Genomic DNA, 11187 nt, shown 5'->3' on the forward strand with positions numbered 1-11187 from the left:
TTTATCAGATGGCTAATCAAACGATGGTAGGGGCAATACTTTGGATCATTGGTCTTTCCTACCTCATGTGGTCTTTTCACCTCAGGGAGAGCAATCAACTTTTGCTCCAACAGATCTTCAAATAGGTCTTCGACCAGATCATCCGTGAAAGAATATTTCTTCTCCAACCTCTCTTTTATAGTCACCTTTTTAAATTCCTTGGGCTTTTTAGCCCCTACTACAACAGGACCCTTATTTCTGGTTTCAATTATAGCTACAGTCGAGGACTCAACCCTTTCAACAGCCCTAGGCCTCCTTCGTTTAGCTAGATGCAGCTCCATATCATGAGCTTTGGTGCATAGATTTCGTTGAATCCTTCAAAATTTTGAGCCATAAGAGCCGTAGAGAGCTCATGTCGGAAGTTGTTAAGGCATATCCAAATTAATTCTAATTGCGTAAACTTTTGAGGACAGACAAACGTCAAAGCTCGCCATCTTGCAATGAAATCTGTAACAGACTCATTGTCACGTTGCTTGGTCTCAATCAGTTTTGGTACTCTAACTCGCCTTTGTGTATTGCGGAACTGTTTAAGGAACTCCTTTACCATGGAATCCCCATTTGGGATTGATCCCTCAGGAAGATTATAGCATACCAAGTAAATGCAGAACTTTCAAATGATTAGACAAATAGTTGCATGCACAGGGCTTCATTCTGGGCTATTGGCCCGCATCTTGAAAGAAAATGGGCCACATGTTGTCTTGGATCTCCTGTTCCATCAAAAATTTTGAAATCTGGTTGGGAAAAACCAGAAAGAAATGGAACAACATCTACCCATGCTGGGTAAGGTTTTGTAATTATTCGAAAGTTCTTATCATCTTTTTCTTTGACTTTCTTTACTTGTCTCCTCACCATATCATCAATCATGGCCATGAGCATTGGATTCATACCACCACTGGTTAGATCAAAGTAACAAGGACCACTCCCTCCTGTGGCTACTGTGCTTTGTATGCTAACGGATGTCCCACAACAGGTGGTGTCATTTGTTTAGGTGCACTTCCTGGTCCTGTCATTTGGGCCTGCAACTGTTGCATTTGCTCCAACAGAGCAACCGTTTCCCGTTCTCTTCTCTCAAGTTGTTCTTGTAGTGTCATGACCCGAACCCGCCCCCGTGGGTTAAGGACATAACTGGCCAGTAATCATGAGATTACCTACGGCCTCCAACCAAAACAAATGTATTTTAACAGAGTTAATGGGGGCCAAACGGAAGCAGTTCAAAACTTTGTCCATAGAGGTGTGCTTACATGGCACATTCAAATAACCAAACATATATACATTAATAACTCACAACAGAAATACAGTAGCATAAGTTCTGTACAAACAGGATCATCCAAAAACTAAGTTAACCCATGAAAACTATATACAGACATATGCAAAGTCCTCGCCAACATGACAAAAATAACATAGCATAGCAGAAAGGCGAAGACGAGTCTCGTGCGTGAGACACTAGGGCTGACTCTCCAAAACTCGGTTGTTCCACACAGACTTCACTGGGGCTGGGTCTGGACCTCTCTTGGCTCACCTACAAACACATGAATGAGCGTGAGCGATAGCCCCGTGAATAATATCAAATAAGAAGATACAAACGATATGTAGAACAGCATACTCCGAACGGCCTTGGGCCCAATTCACATTTTTATTTAACATTCATATACACAATTTAAGTCAAGTGACTGTGGTTTCAAACATACTGGCCTTTGGCCCATTTATCTTTCATTCCTATCAAAACAGCCTCTGGCCCACTCATTTATGTCAAAACGGCCTCTGGCCCATCCATTCATGTCAAAACGGCCTTTGGCTCATCCATTCATATCAAAACAGCCTTTGGCCCATCTATTCTTTCTTGTCAAAATGGCCTCTGGCCCATTCATTCTTTCTTGTCAAAACGGCCTCTGGCCCATTCATTCTTATCGGACATTTGTCCACAATTCAAACTAGCAAATCATAAGGCATAAGGCTTATAAGAAAATAAGCAATTGGACAAATGACAAGCTTCTAAATATCGATATTACTCACAATGATCGGTTGGTTGGTTTGCCCTGGAGCTCGACCCTACACAGTCCATGAACACAAAAAAGGGTCACCAATAATTCAATCCGTTCTTAAATTCACATTTTCCTCTTTAGGCTTTATTCTTATCTCTTTAACTCAATTACAATGCTCAATGCGTGCCTAAGAGTACTTACAAGTGAAGGAGAACGGAAAACGAAACACAGAACGCATAAACAAAATTTCAGAAAACAGGGTCCCTGCTCGAGCGTGGACTTCCCCGCTCGAGTGGACCCAATTGGTCTGCAAAAGTGCTGGTTGCATCAAATTCACGCTCGAGCGTGAACTCGGGCGCTCGAGCAGAAGGTCTGTCTACATAGCTCCCCGCTCGAGCGTGGACTTACCCGCTCGAGCGGACCCATGCCTGCAGAAAAAATACTGGGAGCATAAATTCCCCGCTCGAGTGTCGGTTCCCCCGCTCAAGCGGACATCATAAATTCTGGGTTTTCCAGAATGGTTTCTTGAGTTCAATTTCGACATTTCAACCACATTTCTTACATATTATGGCTCCAATTTCACGCATACATATACCCACATGATATCAACACCAAATCATAACACAATGAAGCTCTATTTCTTGAATTACTTACATGCATGCCTCAAATTAACCCAAACTCATCACCAATACATCAAATGCAAACATGCAAAGCTCATACCTCCATGATCTACTCTTGCATGTGAGAAGTATTCATTCATATCAACTTAATTGGTGAAGAGATGATCAAATAGATGGATTCCATACAAGATTCAACATAGATTATACACATTGTGTTCAAATATGGAAATTCATAGTAATTTCCTACATGCATGCATCTATTGGCTTCAAATACAACAAAATCAACTCAATTTCCTTATAATCAAACTAATCCAAGTTCTAGACCATTAATCAAACTTGAATTCACAAAATTACAACTAATATACACAAATTCACTCACCTAGGAGCTTCAAACACCCAAGCTCTAGTCAATTCTTGAGTTAAATCTTCAAATCCCCAAGCTTGAGCCAAAAATTACACAATTCTCTCCCTCTCTCTCTCTCTATAGCCGGCCCTCTCTCTATCTTGAGTTCAAATCAGCCAAATGAAGTTATAAGGAGAGAATAGAGGGTGTAGTGCCTCTTTACATAAGTTCCCACTAGCACCATTTAATAATAATAAATAATTGGACACTAATTCACCAATTTAATCAACTTAATTTAGTTCGAATCAATTTTTCAATTAAACTTCACCGTAGGCTTTAAAAATTATGCCAATCACAATGGCGTAATCAATTTCAGGTTCTGTGGCCGATAAGGCCTTCAATTTAATTTCCAAAGTAGATGATCAAACAGATATTCCTACGGTGAACAGATAGAAATTCAAAACCACATATTTTCACATAATGGCACACAAAATCATATTAAACACATAATCATACCCATATTAAGGACCAATTAACATATTACGGAACAGGGGTATTACATGTAGGGCCACCACTTTTTCCTTGAGACCTTGGTCTTGTTGGACCTGCGAATTTTCACCTTCTTTCTCAACCTCGGTCATCATAATTGCAACTTTGTTGATATCTCTCAATTCATTGTTTCCAATATTTGTTGAAACAAACGAGATAGAATCGTCTTGTTTGTACAAAGGATTATCAAACCCCTCAACATTACTCATATTTGAAGCATCTGACTGCGATGCTTTGTTTTGAGCCTCACGGGTTATGGACCTTGTTATAGGCCCTTTTCTTATTTCCTCTATAGATAGTTCAATCAAAGTAGAAATATTTCCCAAGGGTTGCTTACCCTCCACCACCTTTGACTTTCCAACAAAGACAGGACTTTCAATTTGTTTTTGGCGTTCATCTTTCGAGAGAGCCCTTTCAATAGCCCCTATAACATTTGTTACCACTGTTCTTAGTTCCAGTTTCTTTAAGGCCTTATTTTTTCTTCGCTTTTGTCTTTTCGAAACGGGACCATTTGATGACATATCAAGTCGAGCCCCTAGGGGCATAGAAGGAATCGTTTGCGTTTTTGCAAATTCCTCATGAATTTTCAAAACAGTCCATAAATTTTTAGAGCGGACCAATTGATGTTGATTCAAATCCCGTTGGGCCAACATGTGTTCCTTATTCGAACCTTGTCGGGCCAACGGGTGTTCCTTATTTTATCAGACCAACGGGTGTTCCTTATTCGAACCCTGTCGAGCCAATGTGTGTTTCTTATTCGAACCTTGTCGAGCCAACGGGTGTTCCTTTGGCTCTTGAAAGTTGACTGAGATTTGGTTTGACCGATTTTGTGCTCTGAACAGAACTGTTGACTTGTAAGCCGCAACTGTTTTTTCAACAACAGGGGCCTTTTTTCCATCAACAGGAGTTTGGGTCATTACCCTCCTCCCAATGGCCCTAATTATGGCCATGTTTTTAGCATAGGCTTTCTTCTAGGCAGACTCCACCATTTTAATGGAGTCTTCTACCCTTTTGAGTAGTTGGGCCACAACATTTTTTGTTGCCCTCGTTGAAACTACAACAAAAGTCGTAGTTGCAAACTGATTAGCCTCCTTTGCCTGAATTAGAAAGCTCTTCGTTCGGGCTATGGCCCTCACAGTTGCGTACTGGTTTGACGCTTTCACATAATCTTCAGTAATCTTTCTCAAACTTTTAGCTTTCTGGAGAAGTGTGACTTTCTTCGTCACACCAGTTAACTTCGGGACAGCCAAGAGCTTTCACTCCGGAGCCCCTTGGGTGATAGGGGAAAGAAGTGCATCTTTTCAGGATTTCGCTTGTTCTACCTTTGGGACAGCCAAGAGCATTCGTTCCGGAGCCCCTTGGGTGATGGGTACTATCTCCATCCTTGGTGATTTCAGAACCACTGGAGTGTAGGTTTGTCTCTTGACAGTTGCTTCAGCATTCCTATAACAAAAGAATATGTTAGTAAGTTTCAACTATATATATATATATATATATTGTTCTTCAAAAGATGGGAGGAGAAACAAGTCCCACTGGGCATGCCAAATTTGTAGACACAAATTTTAAAACATGAAGTGTTTCAACACATTTCAAAATTTTATGTTATAAATGTCCACTGCTTAGTTTTTTGGACTAAACGGTGTTGATTATTTGAATAGCAGGTTCCTATTTCCGATCTGTATTCCAGATCGTTAATTACACATTTTATATAAATGAAACCTCCGATTAATGAAGAACAAAATAAACAACAAAAGACAATTTAAGAAAAATAAATATTTTATTGAAATTGTTATGGGTTTTGAACCCTCGAATACAAAATACAATTCTTGGGTTTGGAACCCTTCACCTATTCATCGCCATTAGTGTAGACTCTTGAGTTCTTTAGGCTTCTCTTCTTCTTTCTTGTAACGACTTCTTTAGCTCTCAATTTCTTTCTTTCTCTCTTTCTCTCTGATCTTTTCACTTCTGATTTTCTGATCCCCCGTCTTGTGTGATGGTCCTCATATTTATCGAGGGCCATCAGATGATAGGAATGCTTCATCTTTAATTTGAATTTCAAATTGAATGATAGCGCCATTTGAATTTTGAATAATAGCACTATCTGATTAATCGTATATCTGATTAACCGGATTGATCTTTGGGGTTTCATCCTGTGTAGTGTCCTTGCTATAGGCTCTACATGTGTTATCTTTCGTAGGCTCCACGTGTCACTTGAGTATCTTGAATAACGTTGTTGAGATACAATGTCATTTTATTTATGTGCTTCAACGGATCATATTGATCTTTTTTAGGAAGTGATTGCCTACAACAATCTTATTGTAGGCTCTCTGTGTGTCATTGACTGTATTTGAAATTTAAACATAAATTTGGTTAAAATTTGTGTGCCAACAAATTTAAAATAAATTAGGGATAAGAAACACATAAATAACAATAATACTATCAAGATATCAAGATAAGAAAATCGCTATTGATTAGTGGGTTGTGATTAACTCCTGGACCCTTGGTATGCTCTAAATAAAGAGATCAACCCTAACCTAAATTTGATTAGTGTTTTCCATTGTTGCCAATATTGTCTGCAGTAAAAATGCTCAAACACGATTTCCAGTGGGTTTGTGAAGCTTTTTATGTATATATGAGAGCATGGCAAGTTAGAGGGAAGCTCAAATTGGTATAATTTAGTGAGTTTCTTGTTAGGGCTGTGGCACTGAACTGCCCACACCACCGCAATCTGAACACTTCCAATAGGTAGTAGAGACAAAGACATAGTCAACACTATTTGATGACTTGCATTTGCTAAGAATTTCTTGTTGAAGACCAACAATTGCAATAATCTATTTCTACGATGATGGAATTTCAAAGATTACCCTAACCTATTGGCTAAGACTATAGACTCGTCGAATACATTAGTGTAGTGCTCGTGTGGCCCCTTGTGTCAAACTTTGGCAGCCAGAAGTGTTTACTTTGACAACTTTCACTCAATATTCTGTTTATCAAAAAAAAAAAAAAAAAACTCACTCAATACTCATAACTAGGATTGGTACTGGCAGGCTCATAAACTGCTTTGAACTTTGGCCATAAACATGAGAGTGGTGTGCTCAAAGTAGGGCAATTAATGCCAGATTGAGCTCAAGGCAATTTTTTTTATTTTTTTTAATCATGTTGAGTTCAAACAGTATACTCTCCTTGGGTCTACCAAAGGCATTGTGATGGAAATCGAATTTAAAAAATAAAAAATATTTTATTTTAATTAGTATTTGATTAGGATTATTAATTATGGCTTGAATCCTTAGTTTCGTGTTTATTTAGGATTTCTATTTCGTTTATTTTCTTATCATACAAGAACTAGGATTGCTTGCATTACAAGTAGTAGTTTTATTTCTTAATGAGTCATTTTCCTTTTTAAGAGCTAGTTGTTTTAGGAATTTTCTTTTATTATAAATACGGTTAAGTACATTGTTGATTCCATCAAGGAATGGTTCTTCATAAAAAATAGGCGGTCCTTCATCGAATATTGGTGGTTTATTCCAATTCACCATTGGATCTGGAATAATAGTTGAAGTGAATGATCACTCAACCGTATTCTCTTCCAGGTGGGGGGTTCAATGGTTCTCTTGGCACTATGAACAGGACTCAAGCGCAAGCTCTGATACCATGCAACGGGAAACATGAAAAGTAGAATCTGAAGTAAAAGAAAATCACAAAGAAACATGAAAAGTAGAATCTGAAGTAAAAGAAAATCACAAATCTTCTACAAATCCGTTGAATCCTAAGATTACTAGAATTATAGGAAAAGAAGAAAAATATCTCAACTAAACTGTATACCAATTATCATCAACTGATTAAACCCTAATGCTCACAACCATTAATAATATACAGTTGTCTGAATTTTTGACTAAATGCATCGTATGTACTCCTAAAGAACCCTTTAGAACTCCAAATGCCATAATTATTTGAACATATACATACATATATATAATCTAATTCTAGTACTGCTTGTTATATTTGTACTGTAGGAAAATAAAGACATTAAAGTCTGAAATTACAATACTGTTGACCATTATATATCAACCAGACTTTTGTTCACTAGAGTGAGCAGCTTGCAATATTGATTATAGCCATTTAGCTATGACTCTTTTCAAGGTTTTGTTTATATCATAAAGAAATAACACACATCCACAACAATGGCTTGCCAAGCTTTTTACCTTTCCCAGTTAACTTTATCTAAATAGGGATTAAATACATACATCAACAACAAAAAATTCCCTTTCATACCTAAGAACCTAAAAGGAAAAAACAAAAGGCACTTTATTTTTATTCGGTATGACAATGGACTTTCACAGTTCACATTACAGAAACATAAATTACGTAACCTAAACTGTGATTAGTATATTGATTTCCTAAATAGCACACATTTAGTTCACCACAGTAACCATGATTTGAATTGAAGTGATATAAAAATGGATTCTATGTTCGATTGAACAACATTAACGATACTGAACTTGTCTGTCAAAGTCCTTACACTTAGCCTGGCAAGTTGGGAACTTGAATGAAACATCACAAAATTCACTTCACATTGTATTTGTAGTATTGCAGAACAAATCATCAAGGAAGTATAGCATCTCCTCTATATAAACCCTAAAACTCACCAATTTGTGAGTTCAAAATACTACACAGCCTTTTGCAACATTTACAAAAATAGCTTTGACTCTAGGAAGAAAATTTGTCATTGCCACTTTCCTAGTTTTAGGGATGTGGGCTTCACAAGCCATGTCCCGTGCGCTACAAGAATCATCCATGTCTGAGAGGCATGAGCAATGGATGGCCGTTATGGGCGTGTCTACCAGGACAGTGCAGAGAAAGAGAGGCGGTTCAAGATATTCACGGAGAATGTGGGGTTCATAGAATCTTTCAACAGAGCTGGGACTCAGTCTTACAAGTTGGGCATCAATCAGATTGCAGATTTAACTAATGAAGAATTCAAGGCCTCACGTAATGGATACAAGATGTCTTCCCGCCTAAGGTCCTCAACAGTAACACCATTTAGGTATGAAAATGTGAGTGCAATGCCATCTAGCATGGACTGGAGAAAGAAAGGAGCTGTTACCGCCATTAAGGATCAAGGTCAATATGGTAAGTGAGCCTATCCACCTTTCTCAAACTCACCTTGTGTGACTAAACCTTGCACATTCATATATATATATATATATATATATTATTTATTTTTCGCTTGTGCTCTTTGATGAACAGGAAGTTGTTGGGCATTTTCGGCAATAGCTGCCACAGAAGGGATCACTCAACTCACAACAGGAGAGTTGATCTCGCTCTCTGAGCAAGAACTAGTGGACTGTGACAGGAGTAGCAAAGATGCAGGCTGTGAAGGTGGTTACATGGAAGATGCTTTTGACTTTATTGTCCACAACAAAGGCATTGCTGCTGAAACAACTTACCCGTATGCAGCAACTCAAGGAACTTGCAACACTCAGAAGGAAGCTTCCCATGCAGCCAAGATCACAGGCTACGAAAAGGTGCCTGCCAATAGCAAGGCAGCATTGTTGAAGGCCATGGCTAATCAACCAGTTTCGGTATCCATTGATGCTAGTGGATACGAATTCCAGTTTTACGTGACTGGGGTTTTCCCAGGAGTTTGTGGGACTGAACTAGATCATGGTGTTACTGCAGTTGGATATGGGACAAGTGATGCTGGTACCAAGTATTGGTTAGTCAAGAATTCATGGGGTACTACCTGGGGAGAGGAGGGATACATAAGAATGCAAAGAGACATTGATGCTAAGACTGGCCTATGTGGAATTGTCATGGATGCTTCTTATCCAACTGCTTAGAAGTAGTAAGTGATGGGTGGATCTTCATCTTGAATTTCCAGCTCTGTGATCCCAGCCTATTGTGCTTGCTACATATGTGTGTGGTATTCTTCTTAGTACTTATCCTTGTAAATGTGTGTGAAGCATTAAGTTTCATATAAATAAATCTTTGGTAATGCAACTACAAAATAGTTTATATTTCTTCCCAATCATATTTCATTTTCCTTCCATATTTTCTAGCCAGAAAACAAATGGAGCCCTTTGATCTGCAAAAGCAGAATCAGAAGTATTACGAATTCAAACCACAAACCTAACAACAAATCTCAGCCCAATCGATAATATCACACATTTGATGCTATGCCACTTCAAAGTATTTGCTTAATGATTGTGGTGTGTTAATCATGTTTGATCTTGCAAATGTGTGTACTGCAAATAAAGCTAAAAATTTTCCAAGTAGAGTGCATAGCATTAGTATTTTTCTCTGAAATCATACTAGAAGTTCCATAATTGCTTGCAAATGATCAGAAGTGATCTCCATAATCCAAAAAAATCCTATACAAAATGTTGAAGAGATGATCTACTGATTCCCCATTTTTCTTATACATAACACCAATTCACAATAAGTCTATTTCTGTTAATAACTTATCCAACGTAAAAGTCTTCCTATGACGCTACCCCGAAGGAACATTCATATTCCCAAGGAAAGGATCTATTTCTCACTCCCAAGGCAATGAAAGGTAACTCAATAATTATTACTAGAGTGAATCTGCAATATGCAGGAAATGCTGACAAAGTCATTGTAAAAATTTATGTATTATTGATTGATGTTTATTGATATATTACAATGATTCATGATTCCTATATATAGAAGAGGGTGAGTGTGTAGTAGGTAAGGAGTAGGTGAAGTGGAGGTGGTAGTGGTGTAGTGGGTTAGGTTTAGTGGAGTAGGTGAGGTGGTAGTGGTGTAGTGGGTTAGGTTTAGTGGAGTAGGTTTAAGTGGGTGAAGTAGGTGATAGGTTTTAACATCCCCCGCAAACTCAAGGGGGATAGGAACTAACCAACTTGAGTTTGGAGAGAGTTACAAAACAAGAAAATACATAAAAATAAAAGAGGATAAGAGACACTGTATGGTCGTGTCAGACCATTGGTGAAGACACTGGATGGTGGTGTCATAACGTTGTAGAGGACACTGTATGGGGGTGTCATAACCATGTAAAGGACACTGTATGGTGGTGTCATAACGGTGTAGAGGACACTGGATGGCGGTGTCAGACCGATGTAGAAGACAGTTTATGGGGTCATGTCGGACCGTTGTAGCAGACAATGTTGTGACAGTTGTTGTGACAGTTTACAGAGTCTTGCTGGACCCTTGTAGAAACTAACCGGAATCAATGTCGGGACAGTTTACAGAGTCTTGTCGGATCCATAAAGGAGCTAACCGGAATCAATGTCGGGACAGTTTACAGAGTCTTGTCGGACCCATGAAGGAGCTAACCGGAATTAATGTCGGGACAGTTTACAGAGTCTTGTCGGACCCATAAAGGAGCTAACCGGAATCAATGTCGGGACAGTTTACAGAGTCTTGTCGGACCCCTAAAAAGTCGCACCCTCAAAAGGTGTGCCCAATCTATCAAAAGGCGTGCCATCAAAAGGCGTGCCCAATCTATAAAAAGATGTGTCGGACATGATGGCGAGGCACGTGAGTGCCTTGGCTGGCGCGCCCGTTTGTCGTCTGGCGAAGTGGCGCGCGATACGCGTGGCTGCCCCGTCTATTTAACCAAGGTTGATGCTGAGGCTGAGGCAGACAAAAAACTTCTGAAAATCCTCTGAAAAAA

The 11187-nt window shown here is 38.9% G+C and overlaps 1 pseudogene; it reads left to right on the plus strand.

The window, feature by feature from the left end:
• Window positions 1–7658: 7658 nt before the first annotated feature.
• On the plus strand, window positions 7659–9373 carry LOC114292319 (senescence-specific cysteine protease SAG39 pseudogene; annotated as a pseudogene).
• The last annotated feature ends 1814 nt before the right edge of the window (window positions 9374–11187 follow it).

This window comes from Camellia sinensis, chromosome 9 (genome assembly GCF_055761805.1).
Source record: "Camellia sinensis isolate YWXY chromosome 9, ASM5576180v1, whole genome shotgun sequence".
Classification (NCBI taxonomy): domain Eukaryota; kingdom Viridiplantae; phylum Streptophyta; class Magnoliopsida; order Ericales; family Theaceae; genus Camellia; species Camellia sinensis.